The following is a 16,018-nucleotide window of genomic DNA, read 5'->3' on the forward strand; positions in this document are numbered from 1 at the left end:
AGGCATTCAGAAATCATGCAAAAGAAAATTAGGCAGTTTTACTATGATAAAACTTTTTGTCAAAGAAATTATAGAGGCTGTGTCATCAATAGCAAAAAGCTGTCCAAAAATTAAGTTTTAATATGATATTAGTTTTTTTTAATGTGATAAAACCCTAAACAAGGATTTGATCGTCCTGTAAGTGTAACAGCAGCAATAACCAGGCCTTTGGCTCCCTTGCAGGCATTTGTAATAACATGTTATGTACATAAATTGGTTATTTTTTTTTTTTTAGCCTACATTATGTATTTTAACAGTGTTATTAACCAATCATTGTTGCCTCATTGTTTTTTGTATAATGCATTTTAAGTCATTTTAAAGTCTATTCATGGCTTAGGTCTGTTTTTATAACCAATAAATAAATAAATAAAAAATAAAAAGATCTTAATAATTTTTTGTAAATTATTAATTGAAGAAACAAAACCATTGTTAATTTGCAGTTACCATGGCTAAGAACCATAATTTTTGGGGTGTTATTCTTGTTAAAATCATGGCTAATTTTTGTAAGGGGAACATGGAAGGTCAGAGAGAATATTAGATGCGTTGGTCGTGGTGAAATTATGTCTGACATTAAAACACGTTATAAACGTCAACAGCCAAAAAAGTTTCACAGGAATGTGCCTGAAAGTGATGCATGGGCTTCGTTTTTATCTTTAGCAGATGATTTACAATTAATTTTTGAGGGTTTTTTTTTTTTTTTTTTTTTAGCAACTGGGATGGTGCCCCCCTGGGAGTTGGTGCCCTATGCAAACTGCGAACTTTGCGTACTCAATGGGATATTGTGTAATAGAGCTGCTGTTCTCAATGCTTGTATTCTCAGTTCTTGTTTGGTGCTCAAGTGGATGCTACATAAAGACACCATGCTGAAATGGTGAAATGCTGAAACACATTTTATATTAAATTTTATTAGTCATGCAACAAATTGAAAATGCAAAACTGTTCATGGATTGATTTTAACTTGGAATTATTGCGACTAACAAACTACAGATTGTACAATCAACAGTGAGAGCAGATTAATGATGGTGTTGTGTTTGCAAACAGAAAATTTTTCCAGTGGTCAGAAATGAGGCTTAAGAAGTGATTATATGAAATCATGTTTATTTAATATTGTAAAAAAGGAATAAAAACAATATGAAATAAACTGCATATCAATTTTTTCATATAAGATCTTGCATAGCAACTCTTAAGAATTTTTACAATAGGCCAGGGATGCCCAAACTTGTTCCTGGAGGGCCGGTGTCCTGCAGAGTTTAGCTCCAACTTGCCTCAACACACCTGTCGGGAAGTTTCTAGTATGCCAAGAAAGAGCTTGATTAGCTGGTTCAGGTGTGTCTGAATGGAGTTGGATCTGAATTCTGCAGGACACCAGCCCCCCAGGACCAAGTTTGGGCACCCCTGCACTAGGTTATCACATTGAGAGAGATTACAGATGTTAGTAAAAAGAGACATACAGAGCCATATATTAATTTAGCATTTTAATAATAGTGATCGCAGTGGGTTAGCAAGGCACTATTCTTTGCAAAGGGAAAAAAAAGTAACATAAGAGCGGATGCTTTGTATAAATGTGAATGTGCAAAGTGCGAGGCTGTAAGTGTAATTCACTTAGCCTGCTTATTTTAGCTGTACAAAAACACTTTTTAAACGTCATGCTGTTTTTTGTTGTCATGCTTGTTTTTTTTTAAAATTTTTTATTTTTTTTATTTTTTTTATGAATTGTTTGTTTATTGCATCTTGATCATCTATGATAGGCTAATGAATCTGAAGTCTCGCACATAATTTTTTTTTTTTGGCTTTTTTTCCTTCCATATTTATATTTTTCCACCAGATTGAAATTATATTTTCTTAAAGGATTTCTTGTCAGATAATGGCTCCAGTCATTCAAGGACATCTGCATATGTTAGATCCCTGTCCATTGCTCTTTTCCGCACATTCTTCTTCCGTTGAAGATTTCTGGTTCTGCATCCATAAACCAGAAAGGCCAGAATGACACCCACGAGCATGCCCAGCAGAACAGCGAGGACCAATCGGATCACAGCCTCAGTTGAACCACAACAGCGACAGTCTTATGAGAGAAGAATTAGAAGAACGTTAGAAAACTAAAAATACTATTCATGTAGTTTGGGGGAAATACAGCAAGGGACATTAGTGTCTGTCATTGTTTCATTGTGGAAACACTTACAATCAATCACAGCACCAGCACAGCAGATTATGATTAATGGACCATAGATTGGCTATATCATAACTAATATCACAGCTACAGTACCTGAACAGATTTGACTGATGTCCAGATGTGTGGTCTGGTTGCTGACAGCATTGTTCACCACACAGCTGTAGTTGTTGTTATCCTGATATTCCACCTCCAGAGGTAGAGAGAGACTGATGCTGAGATCAGGCACACTGATGCTGGACAATAAACTGTTTCCTTTGTACCAGGAGAGAGTCACGTGACTCACATTCAACACTGAACACAGCAACAGACATTTTCTGATGATGATGAATACTGTAGAGAGTCTCTCATAAAGACAGGAACAGGAACAGGAGCTGGAAAACATAAAAGAGAAAGTAAAGTTATTACATGTGTGCAGTGACTTCCATCGGCATGAGCGACTGCTAGAGATAGGATGTAGCTGTGCAGCAATGCTTTTTCCGCTTAAAAGTGTGCAATTTTATTCACAAAATGAGTATATACTTTTAGTTCAAAGTATAAGAAGGTGAATTGGGATAATGTGAAGGTTGAGAAATCCTAGAAATGAGTGTGAAGGGTGTGCAGCTGAAGTGCAGACAATTAAAGGCACAATATGAAAGTTTTTGCCACTAGAGGGTGCGTATTCAAAACAAACAAAGAAACAAAGACAAAGTTTGATGACTCTGTGACTCCGTGACTGAGTGTGGAATTGTGGGAGATGTGGTCTTCATCCCCACAGCCGACACAATCCGACGGGACTCAGGCAGAAATCATGTTCATGGATGAGATGATAATTTATTAACGTAGTAGAATGAAGAAGGGTGAACGAGTGTGACTTGTGCCACAGTCGACTGCTTCCGTTCCTTCCACTCGTATGTGGGAAAATAAAGTAGTGCTGTTGTATCATACTACAGTAGATACGTTTAAGAGTTCTGTTATAATGCTACTCTGTGCGGTCGTCACCTGTCTAATAAAATACACATTAAAACGTATTAAAGGGGTCATATGATGCTGCTAGGGGTAATATTATGTTGCTAAGAAGAACATTATTTGGTGTAATGAAATGTGTTTATGTGGTTTAAGGTAAAAAAAAAAACATTATTTTCCACATACTGTACATAAATTTTCTATGCCCTGCCTTCTGAAAAGCATCGTTTTTTTGAATGTTTATTTATGTGGGAGGTGAGGAGTGCTGTGATTGGCCAGCTATCCAGTGCGTTGTGATTGGCCGAATGCCTCAAGCATGTGACGGAAATGTTACGCCCCTTAGCATAGTGCGTTGCCTTTTCCGGCCGGAGCGACGAGACATAAAACCCATTATAAACGGGATATAATCAGAATCAGAATCAGAATCATGATTAAAAATGATAAAACATGATTAAAAATATAAACATGATTTCTAGTCGTGTCTTCTTTTGGAAGGCCAAACAAAGGTCGTGCCTTCTGTTGGAAGGCAAAAATTACACACCACGGCCTTGAGTGAGCAGAGGCCGGAGGCCTAGCGTGAGCCGTGGCCTAAAGTGATCGGAGGCCGGCTTGAGTGAACAGAGGCGGGTGGCTTGAGAACGGCACGTCCCAAGTACAACCGGCTGCAGCCTGCCGATCGAGGCGGGGCTGCACCTGGGGCGGGGTTGCATGTGCAGTCCCGCCCAATACCTACTCTGATTGGTTTGATCGTCTTTCAAAGACATACATGATAGGAAATGTGTGTGTAGTTGGTGTAGGACAGAGTATGTTGATTAAAAAGCTAAAAATGCTGTGCAGTTTTATAAAGCCTTCATTATAATGCACAGAAGAAAAAAAAAAACATTAGTCTGTAACTCTCTATGTGTGTGAAATGATGTTTTGTTAAGTTAAGCTGATTTTTAGGCTAACAGACGAACAACCCACCACATTTAGTAAATGAATGGTTTGAAATGAAATGGTTTATTATATACACAGTGGGAGGATCAGGTCTTCAGATAGAATTAATTGTGAATTAAATAATTTTAGAAAATTTTATTATTTCATATCATCAGAGTATAAGAAAGGAAATTAAAAGGATGTATCAGTATTGTTTTAATTTATATAACATGACCATTGTTACATATAATAATCTGTAATGCAGTTGATAAATGACACTGCAATAATGTGTCTGTGTGCCATTTCAATTTTTATGAAACTTGAATTTTCTTTACTATATTGTAATTTTCCTCCCCCTTTATTTCAGGAAAAATATGCTGCTCCTCATTATTTTAAAGTGAAGAAATCGAGAAACTTTTATTTCTACTGGTCGTGATGATTCTGAAAGGACATACCTGTAATCTGTTACTATAGTAACGAACGCAATTTCATGACCATTATGGTCTTATTTTAGTGCAGTTGTGTCACAGCCATTGCAGTCAAATATTGAGATAAACTTTATAAAGTATCATCTATTTATATTAAATTAATATATTAAATTGGTATCTTCTCCGATACCCATTTTACGACCATTATTGAGCCGATTCTTTTCAGTCAGCTGGAATGATTCGGGACATTCTACAAACCCGATTCCAAAAAAGTTGGGACACTGTACAAATTGTGAATAAAAACAGAAAAGCAATGATGTGGAAGTTTCAAATTTCAATATTTTATTCAGAATACAACATAGATGACATATTAAATGCTTTTTATGATGAGGTGTTTTATTTTTTTGGGGGAATAATGTTTTATTTTAAATAAAGGCCATGTTTACCACTGTGTGGCATCCCCTCTTCTTTTTATAACAGTCTGCAAACGTCTGGGGACTGAGGAGACAAGTTGCTCAAGTTTAGGAATAGGAATGTTCTCCCATTTCTATTTTTTTTTTTCTACAATAGCAACAGTGTTTTTAAAACAGCAAGACCACTTTAGCCTGTAAACTCAATAATATCTCTCTGGAAATAAATGTAAAAATATCAATGTCAGTATTAAATGAATAATATACCTGACCTGACATCAGTCAATGTGTCATCTATTCTTTCAGTGGTTAAGGAAAACAATGCACATCTAGTTTTCCCCAACATTACTCAGCTGCTGAAGACATATGGCACACCTCCGGTGTCCACAGCAACTGTGGAACGTTCCTTCTCAAAACTGAAGCTGGTGAAAACCAAACTTCGCAGCCTTTGCAAAGAGGAGAGATTGTCTGACCTTCTTCTGTTGGCCATTGAGAAGGAGATTCCAATAAATGACAATGATGTCATTAACATTTTTAGGGACATATCCAACAGGAAACCTCTGTTATAAGTGCCTACAACCACTCATCCTCCACTTATAGGTAAGATTAATGCTACACTGTGATTTTTAGTAGGTGCCAACAGAATGAACGCACACACATTTTAGTTTCTTTATTTATATTTTTGATTAGACATAATCAATCAAAATCCAACTACATCTCATAGTCACAATGCAATTTGAAATCATGATCACAGTATTGTATACTGTAGACACACAAACACACACACCTCTGTCTGTATAGATTTTTCTTTCTCACTCTTACCCCTGCCATGGCCACCATCATCCTATCCCCCAATTAATGTTTTTTTTTTCTCAGATAATAAAACTATATTGTACTGTACGAAACATGGGCCACGTCGATTTTTACTATAACGTTTTCTATAGTTTTTACTATAACAGCTATTATTAATTATTCTGTAGAACAGAGAAGAAAAAAGCCATCAGGTTGGGACAACTTAAGACATTTCAGTTTCTAATCCCAGAGTTATTATTAGGTGGAAAGAAAATATTTTTTTTAACTTTTAAACTTAAAATTGTCTTTTCTAATCTGTTTCTTTTTCAAAACTGCATCACAGCATTTGCTGCTGTATCAATACATAATCATCCATATCGATACGCGAATCAGCAAGGAATGCGTCACAATATATTGCTGTATTGATATTTTGAGCAGCGCTATTTAAAGCCTTGTTCCATGTGCCCCTTTTAAACTTTGAGCACCTGCCCCTCCAAAGGTCTCTGCACGGCCCTGCTGTGAATATAATGCTTTATTAATAATTTGTTTACTGAGTTTGGTCTTTTTAAAACACCGTTTTAATGCATAAGTCCATGTACTTTCACGTTAAATGCTTTTGAATGTCCCAATGATTAATTTGTGAATTTGACTGGTCCAGATTAAACTTGCAGTAAACATCTCTTGAGTATATAGTGATTCAAGGTAACAATAAACACTGCATTATAGTAAAGGCTTTGTAAAACTGAACAGCATTTTTAGCTTTTTTAATCAACATACTCTGTCCTACACCAACTAAAACACACATTTCTTATCATGTATTTCTATGAAAGACGATCAAACCAATCAGAGTAGGTATGGGGCGCCTCGATCTGCAGGCTGCAGTCGGGTGCTTCTCGCGGGGATTCCCCGAGTGTAAGTGCTCTAAAGGACAGAAATATCAGAGTGATGTTCATATTCAGTCACAAGAGGGAGATACAGCAGCTTCATCAGGAGAGAGAGAAAGAGAAAGTGACTGAGTATGAGCTCTGCATTTATCCCATCCACACACACACACACACAATCATACACACACGGGGAGCAGTTGGAGGTTAGGAGCCTTGTTCAAGGGTCTCACCTCAGTCGTGGTACAGAGCACTGAACATTCACTCCTCCCACCTTTAATACCTGGTAACAAATAATGCATATTATAATGAAATATTTCCAGTTTTGTTGCTTGAAAATACATTTCTTTCATCAAACTACACATATTTGTGTGAATGGCCTTCAAAGAAGGAAGAAGCCCTGTGTCTCCAGATAGTGTTATAACAACATCCACCAGCAGAGGAGATCATGGACCGGAAGAGAAGAGAGGAAAACAACACACACCATGAGACATGATGATACAAGTACTGTCCTTCAGATATTATATATCATCTCAAAACAGAGGGATTTAATAACCTTCACTATGAGTTCAGTGAGGAAACTGAGCTGCTATATAAACAAGTCTGCTGATATTTCCTCATAAACACATATCACTGAATAATACACTGAGATTTTCACAGGAGCTTCTAGTGATGATGATTAATCAAATCTTAATATCAAAAACAGGATCAGGTGGTGATCACATAACTCATAAAATAATCTAGGAAAATGTATTTTTAACAGATCACAGAAATATTTAAATAGTTAAAATATTTACGTTTTCACATACTGGTTTTCAAGGCCTTTGACACTGTAAAATAATCTTGTTTTTCCATTGTCTGTCACTAGTTGGCGCTCGAGCCGGTCTTTAGGAGAGATGTACTGTCTGTACACCATTAGACTGAGTTCAAATGACTGAATCTGAAGATTAAAAACGTTCCGATATTTAGATTGTTTAAAAAACCCTGATAATAATTAATTTAATATCCTACATTTATCAGCTCTCTGTGTGTGATGTGTGACCTTTTGACCTTTAGTCTAAATCATTCACACAGTTACATTAAACTGTCAAAAATCAATTGTAAATGGTTCAAAATTGATATAATATTATTCAAAAGAGTAATCCTGCAGAAGTGAGTCATATTGAGTCATCAGGATTCATTTATCTCTTCAGTCAACACAGATGATCCTGATCCTGTACAAGCTCTCATTATCTCTGTACGAAGTGAGTCATATTGAAAATGTGATATATTGACATGATTTGATTATGTTATATAAAGCAGATACGAATGCTATTGTTTAGTATTAAAAACAATGCACTGGTGAGTTTCTTCTCTGGTTTTCTCACTCCGTCTCTCTCACACGTTCACACGCATAAACACAGAAGTATCAGGATCTTTTTGGCTCCTGAGAGCTTCAGTTTCTTAAAGCACTGTTTAGCAGCATTTGTCTTTTTTGCAGAAGCTCATTAAATCACATTTAAGTTGCAGTTCTGCTCTGATATGATCATTTGCTACTATATTCACATAAAATACATGTTTTGTTGATGTGAATCATTCAGATTGTTGTACTGAACTCATCTCTTACTGAAATCTTCTCTTGTGGTGATTCAGTGACTGATGAAGCTGATGTCTGTGGTTTAGTCGGTCTGTGGAGTTTGATGATGGTTTGTGGAGGAAAACCACTGGATCAAACAATGATTGTAACATCTGAACACAGCAGAGATACTTGATCAGACCAAACATCTGTGGATCATAGAGTTCAACAGACATATATGAAAAAAAATGCTAAAATAGTCATGATAAAGATGGAACTAGATCAAAGTGGAAGACAAACTGAAGAAATGACGAATGTTCACACATTTATTTTTGTGATCGTGGGACTGTGTTCAGTTGTGTCTTCTCATTTCACACTCATCGTTTTTTTTTTCACTCCTCTTTTGAACTCATTAAAATGTGTTTCCAGCAGAAACACCCGCAGACATGATGAGGTTAATTTTTGTCATCTTTTAAAATCATTTTTAAGGTTTGAATGTGTATTCACTAAAGGTTTCGTCCTTATTTTATTTTTGCAATAAAAGGTCTAGTAGTTTTTGTGGTATATTCTTGTTAAAAGTGTTTGCTATATGGACAATTGTAATTATAATAGAATGAAAAAAAAAAATTTGTAAACATAATGAAATGGTATTGATTCTAAAGTAGAATATCGTATGTTGGGATGCAGCATATTTGATCAATCATGAGGCAAACATGACCATATGTGATGCATTGATTTAATCTTAAAAGATCATGTAAGATATAAATCACATTTAAATCACTTTGGGAAAAGCATCTGCTAAATACATCACTGTTAAAGTAAAACCAAATCAAAAAGTAACAGAAGGCCAGAGCTGACAGACAGCAGAACAGAAGCATGTTGTGCTGGGGTTTGAAAACCTAAAGATCTTTTATCTCCCAGATCACAGTAATGAGGCTGAAGAATAAATCTACATGTTTATTTGAATAATTTAGAATTTTGAATTATTTGAACTTGCTTCTATATTTGCACAAAACGTATGTTTTGTTCATGTAAAGCATTCAGATTCAGATCTCTTGCTGAAATCTTTTCATGTGGTGATTCAGTGACTGATAAAGCTGATGTTGCAGGTTTAGTTGCTCTGTTCAGATTCATTGTGGTTTGTGGAGAGCAGAAAACCACTGGACCAAACCGAACAAAAGTGGAAAAAAAAAAAAAAAACACTGAAGGACAAGCTGCAGGACAATGGAGATACTTGATCAGGCCAAACATCTGTACAACATGGGGTTAGGAGACATGAATATAAAAAATGTGTTAAAATAGTCGTGATGAGAGATAAAGATCAAACTAAGAGCAGAGTGGAATATAAACTGAAGACGTCACTGATGTTCACACATTTATTTTTGTCGTGCGTGTGACTGTGGTCAGCTGTTTTTTTTTCTTCTCAGCTTCTCATTTCACACGCACATTTTTTCTTGTTTTTTTTACTCAACATCTTCCTAGAACTGATTAACAGTGTGTTTTCAGCAGAAACACTCACAGACATGATGAGAACAATGTTTGTCACCTTAAAAAAAAAAAAAAGAAACATATTTTTATATATACAAATATGAAATTGGGGTGGGCTATTTACTAAAATCTTATTACACATAATGATATGATATATATATATATATATACATTTTATGAAATCTTTATATATATATATATATATATACATATATATACACTCACCTAAAGGATTATTAGGAACACCTGTTTGTAAATACAACAAAAACAAACATCTAATCAACCAATCACATGGCAGTTGCTTCAATGCATTTAGGGGTGTGGTCCTGGTCAAGACAATCTCCTGAACTCCAAACTGAATGTCAGAATGGGAAAGAAAGGTGATTTAAGCAATTTTGAGCGTGGCGTGGTTTTTGGTGCCAGAGGGCCCGCTCTGAGTATTTCACAATCTGCTCAGTTACTGGGATTTTCACCACACAACCATTTCTAGGGTTTACAAAGAATGGTGTGAAAAGGGAAAACATCCAGTATGCGGCAGTCCTGTGGGCGAAAATGCCTTGTTGATGCTAGAGGTCAGAGGAGAATGGCCCGACTGATTCAAGCTGATAGAAGAGCAACTTTGACTGAAATAAACCACTCGTTACAACCGAGGTATGCAGCAAAGCATTTGTGAAGCCACAACACGCAACAACCTGAGGCGAATGGGCTACAACAGCAGAAGGCCCCCACCGGGTACCACTCATCTCCACTACAAATAGGAAAAAGAGGCTACAATTTGCACGAGCTCACCAAAATTGGACAGTTGAAGACTGGAAAAATGAGTCTCGATTTCTGTTGAGACATTCAGATGGTAGAGTCAGAATTTGGCATAAACAGAATGAGAACATGGATCCATCATGCCTTGTTACCACTGTGGCATGCTGGTGGTGGTGGTGTAATGGTGTGGGGGATGTTTTCTTGGCACACTTTAGGCCCCTTAGTGCCAATTGGGCATCGTTTTTAAATGCCACGGCCTAACCTGTGCATAGTTTCTGACCATGTCCATCCCTTTATGACCACCATGTACCCATCCTCTGATGGCTACTTCCAGCAGGATAATGCACACCATGTCACAAAGCTCGAATCATTTCAAATTGGTTTCTTGAACATGACAATGAGTTCACTGTACTAAAATGGCCCCACAGTCACCAGATCTCAACCCAATAGAGCATTTTTGGGATGTGGTGGAACGGGAGCTTTGTGCCCTGGATGTGCATCCCACAAATCTCCATCAACTGCAAGATGCTATGCTATCAATATGGGCCAACATTTCTAAAGAATGCTTTCATCACCTTGTTGAATCAATGCCACGTAGAATTAAGGCAGTTCTGAAGGCGAAAGGGGGTCAAACACAGTATTAGTATGGTGTTCCTAATAATCCTTTAGGTGAGTATATATATATATATATATATATATATATATTGTGGTGGGGTGAAGGAGGACACAACTCGAGGATGAGGGTAAGTTCCCGAAGGGTGGATTTTATTCAATAGGAAGGGTGGTGATAGGCGTTGCTGTGAGGCGGTTTGGTGCTCGGCGTCTTGGCTGTCGGTGCGCTGGTGCAGTGTGGGGCCGTGATCTCCCGTGGCTGGTGGTGCTGGCGGTCACACGCTGCTCTCTGTGGGCAAAAGGAAAGACAAGTTTCAGCCGAGTCTTGTGGAGATATCTCTCACCTCTGTGCTGGTTTGCAGGGCTTATGAGAGCAGCAGCTGATGGGGCACAGAGTGTGGGCGCTCAGCCCGTGATGAGCAGGCGCCGGTGTGCCTGCTCCGTTTCCAGGGGCGACGCTGACGAGAGCTCGGGACACGTGTCACAATATATATATATGTATGTATATATTATATATATATATATATATAATATGTATTTATTTATTTTTTTTAGTTACATGAATACATGTAATGAAACATAGAATCCAGGAGCAATATAAAGTGATTTTGTTTTATGTCATAAAAAGCAGTGGATGTTATTTCCAGAGGCTCATCCTGTATAGATCTCTATTCTCAATGGTTATATTGGTCTTTTTGGACTGCTGCTCATGTGAAAGCTAGACATTTCAGCTATTCTGGATCCATTTTAACACTTTTTATACATGAGATTTCAATAGTTTTAACACTTGTTATATTAGATTTCAGTATTTATGAAGCAAATGATGAATGATGATACAAATGCATATGATGCAGTGTTTAATACTGTTTTTTTTTTCTTCTAAGGTCAGGAAAGAGGTCTAAATAATATATTTAAAGAATATATCAAAGCATGTTTATTTAACATTGTACAGAAACAGGTTAAAGAAAATTATATATATATATATATAAAATACGGATGCATACCAGCTTTTTAAGAACTTTTACATTATAAAATCTAATATGTGACTGAGGAGCTGTTAGTGAAATAACATGTTTATCCAGTAGGTGGCGCTCCAGCAGATTCATCAGAAGAGACACACAGGACTGACAAAAATATTGATATTAACACAAACATAAATAAGACAATAACACTGCTCAAAAGCCAATAATTATAATCCATTAATATTACATTTTTAACTGGGATAATGTTATAATGTTTGACCTTTTGACCTTGTTTTTATTATCACATTAATGTTCATAAACTCCCCAGAAACTTTAAATGAAATAAATATAAGTACATTTAAAAAAAAAACAGTGATACTTAGACAGTCACAGTCAGGGGCAGATCATTATTAATTCAGGGGGTTCTTTAGCCAGGTGATTTGATTTTTATTATGTTTTGTATAAGCAGGAGTATAGGCCTACTGGCCATCATGAGCACTGGTACACTCCCTGCGGGTCGGCTGAGTAATGCACTGATCACTGAAAAAGTGGGAGATTTTTAGCCACCTATTTTTAACATAAGAGTAGCGTGAATGAACGAGGTTTCCAGTTATTATAACTGGACAGAAACTGTCCACTGTGATGCTTGATACTGCAAACTGTTATATTATTTTTATTCATTATCTTAATCATAAGCATTTGGAGCTCCTAAAGAGACATGTTGATGAAATATGAGATAATATATATTATATACTGTATGTATTTCAAAGATTTTGCACTCTCTTGCAAAAGTGATGTCACTTTTATAAAGGTTTTTTTCAGTGTCTTGTTGATGTGATGTTTTTTCACAGATTCCATAGTTGTTGTTGTGTGTTGTTGTTATTATTATATTTTAAAATATTATTAGTTTTTTTTTTCCTTGTTTTTTTTTTTTTTTTTAGAAAACCATATGTAATGAGAAAACATGATTTTACCTGAATATCATGATCTTACTACAGAGAATCGAAAGTCAATTCTGGATTCAAGAACTATGGTAACTTTTCATTAGAGAAATTCAATTTTAAAATTATGATTATTTTTAAAATTAAATGTTTTTTTCAAAATAAATTTTAAATTGTACACTACCAGTCAAAAGTTTTTGAACAGCAAGGTTTGTAATTTTTTTTAAGAATTCTCTTCTGCTCACCAAGCCTGCATTTATTTTATCCAAAATACAGCTTTCAAAGCTGAATTTTCAGCATCATTACTCCAGTCTTCAGTGTCACATGATCCTTCAGAAATCATTCAAATATTCTGATTTGCTGCTCAAAAAACATTTATTAGTAGTAGTATTACTGTATTATTATTATTATTATGCTGAAAACAGTAGAATCTTTAGGTTTCTTTGATGAATAGAAAGTTCAGAAGAACAGCATGTATCTGAAATAGAAACCTTTTGTAACATTATAAATCTTTATTATTACGTTTGATCAATTTAAAGCATCCTTGCTAAATAAAAGTATTAATTTCTATAGCCGACCCACCCCACATTTAATACTGGGGTGATTTTCAACACAAAGATGTTTTACCAGCTAAGAAGATCAGCACTTTAGAGTTTCATCTCCCTATCTGATGTGAGCAGAAGTATTGGAACAGTTGCCTCAAAGATCTTTCTAAGTGTTCAGCTGTGTCCTGTTGCATTAATTATTCAGTTATTAAAAGCAGGGAAAGTCTCTTATCAGTTATATCCATTGCTTCTGCATTCTAAGTCTTGCGTTCAATGATGACACACAAACCAGGATGAAGACGAGGAAGCCGATCTGAAAGAAAAGCAAGCAATTTGGATGCTAAAAGAAAAAGACGAAGTCCATTAAAACTAAAGGAAAAACAAAGGGCATGGAGAAATCAAAGAGTTTGGAAACTACCCGGTGACATCAGCAACCAACGACGACCTGACTCGGCTGAGAGAAAAACAACAGTAGTTGATGACAGACAAATCATAAAAGCTGTGAAAATGACCCATAAAATACATGTCTGTAAAATCACCAACAACCTCCAGAAAGCTGGGGTGATCTACTCTGTCAATCTACAGTTACGCAGGAGAATTTGACACAGAATAACAGAAGCTACAAAGCAAGATGCAAACCTCTGATCAGCACCAAAAATAGAAAGGCAAGATTCATCACAAATGTGAGCCAGTAGAGTTTTGGAACTGAGTTGATGGACTGATGAGACAAAGATGAAACTTTATCTAAGTGATTGGAAAGCAAAATTGTGGGGGAAAAAGGGAACTGCAAATGATCCTAAGCATACAACCTCATCTATAAAGCTTGGTGTAGGTGGTGTCATGGTGTGGGCATGCATGGCTGTCTCTGGAACAGGCCCTCTCTGTTTTAATGATAACTTAATGTATGATGGCAGTAAAATGAATTTGGAAGGGTACAAAATCATCTTGGCTACCAATATTCAAGAAAATGCCACCAAACTCATTAGAAAGCACTTCATATTGGATCAGGACAATGACCCAAAACACCCTGCCAGTTCAGTCAAGGGCTTATCAGGGCAAAGAAATGTCTTAGATTGCCCAAATCAATCTCCAGATTTAAATCCGAACATTACCTTTCACCATCTGAACATTAACTTCACCAGCTGAAGTGGAGACTAAAACAGAAACTCCCCAAAACAAGCAACCAGTTGGAATTGGCTGCATTAAAGGCTGGGGAAAAGCATTTCAAGAGCATAAGACCAAGAGTCTGGTGATGTCTATGGGTTGCAGACTCACTGCTCTGATTGCATGCAAGGGCTCTGCAACTAAAATATTAGCTTTTAATCTTTTACATCTGACTTAAATTCAACTGTTCCAATCACTTATGCTTACATGTTCAAATAGTGGGATGAACTCTAAAAGTGCTGTCCCTTTTATTTTGGTAAAACACGTATGTGTTGAAAGTCACTAATAATAAAATGTGACATTCTGTAGTTTTGTCTCGTATTCATCTTTATTCATATTTGCGAATCATCTTGTGTCTTGAGTAGAGAGAGGAGTTTTGTATTTTGTATTTTGTTTTATGTTTATAACACTACTCTGTGTTATATATCATTCAGTTTCATAAAACTAGTGTTTCGTTAAATAATGGCAGAATAAATTGATGAAATTTGGTGTTTTCTCCATTTATCAAAGAATCCTTGGAAAAATGTATGTGGACTTTTTTAAATACTGATTGGTAATAATAATAAGAACAGTAAAAGAAATAAGTTTCTTGTAGCTTTCCATTCATCACTGTAGATGTTTTACCCAGTTATCATGTGACACGGAGCCCCGAGCCCCATGATGTCTGTGTACTCATTACTGAAATCACTGGAATAAATGACAAGTAGGGATATTGTGTTTTGTCAGAAAACAGTTGTTTTTGAATATTAAAAATATTTCACTGGTCGAGGGCTTTTGCTGTACTTTGAATCAAATAAATGAAGTCTTGATGAACAGAACAAAATTATTTTAAAAACATAACAAAATATGTTCCTGTTCAACCTCTTTTGACTAGTAGAGTATTTAAAATAATAATTTGAAGAAAGTTGAGCTTTAAAGCGAAGTGTGTCATTTAATTTGAAAGTTAAATGGCTTTCTTCTCTTTAAATATAGAGCAGATTCTAATGCATTTGAGTTAAAGTAAATCATTAATGATGAACAGAAAAGAATCAGTGTTTCTGACTGAGCCACTTTTAACAAAAAAGACACATTGTTCATAGAGCAGATTCTGCTTATGCAATGAGGAAAAAATCATCATTCTGAACAGAAAAGAATTGGACCGTTTCTGACTGAGCCACTTTTGCCGTGAAGACACATTTCAGATTAGAGAAACGAGACTGCATCCTATAGCTCCAAAATCGTTTTTACTGGAACCAGTGCATTACTCTGTGAATCTTATGCAGTCTATTACAAATTACCTGATAACAATGTGAGAAGAGCAGAACTGTAAGAAAATATAACAGAAACAAAATTCTCAATTAACTGATAACCGAGTATCTGTTTTATATTGTTATACATTTTGTTAGTTTAGGTAATTTAGGCAATACTTGCCTTTTTTT

The sequence above is a fragment of the Cyprinus carpio genome, unplaced genomic scaffold, assembly GCF_018340385.1.
Source record: "Cyprinus carpio isolate SPL01 unplaced genomic scaffold, ASM1834038v1 S000006781, whole genome shotgun sequence".
In the NCBI taxonomy this organism is placed as follows: Eukaryota; Metazoa; Chordata; class Actinopteri; order Cypriniformes; family Cyprinidae; genus Cyprinus; species Cyprinus carpio.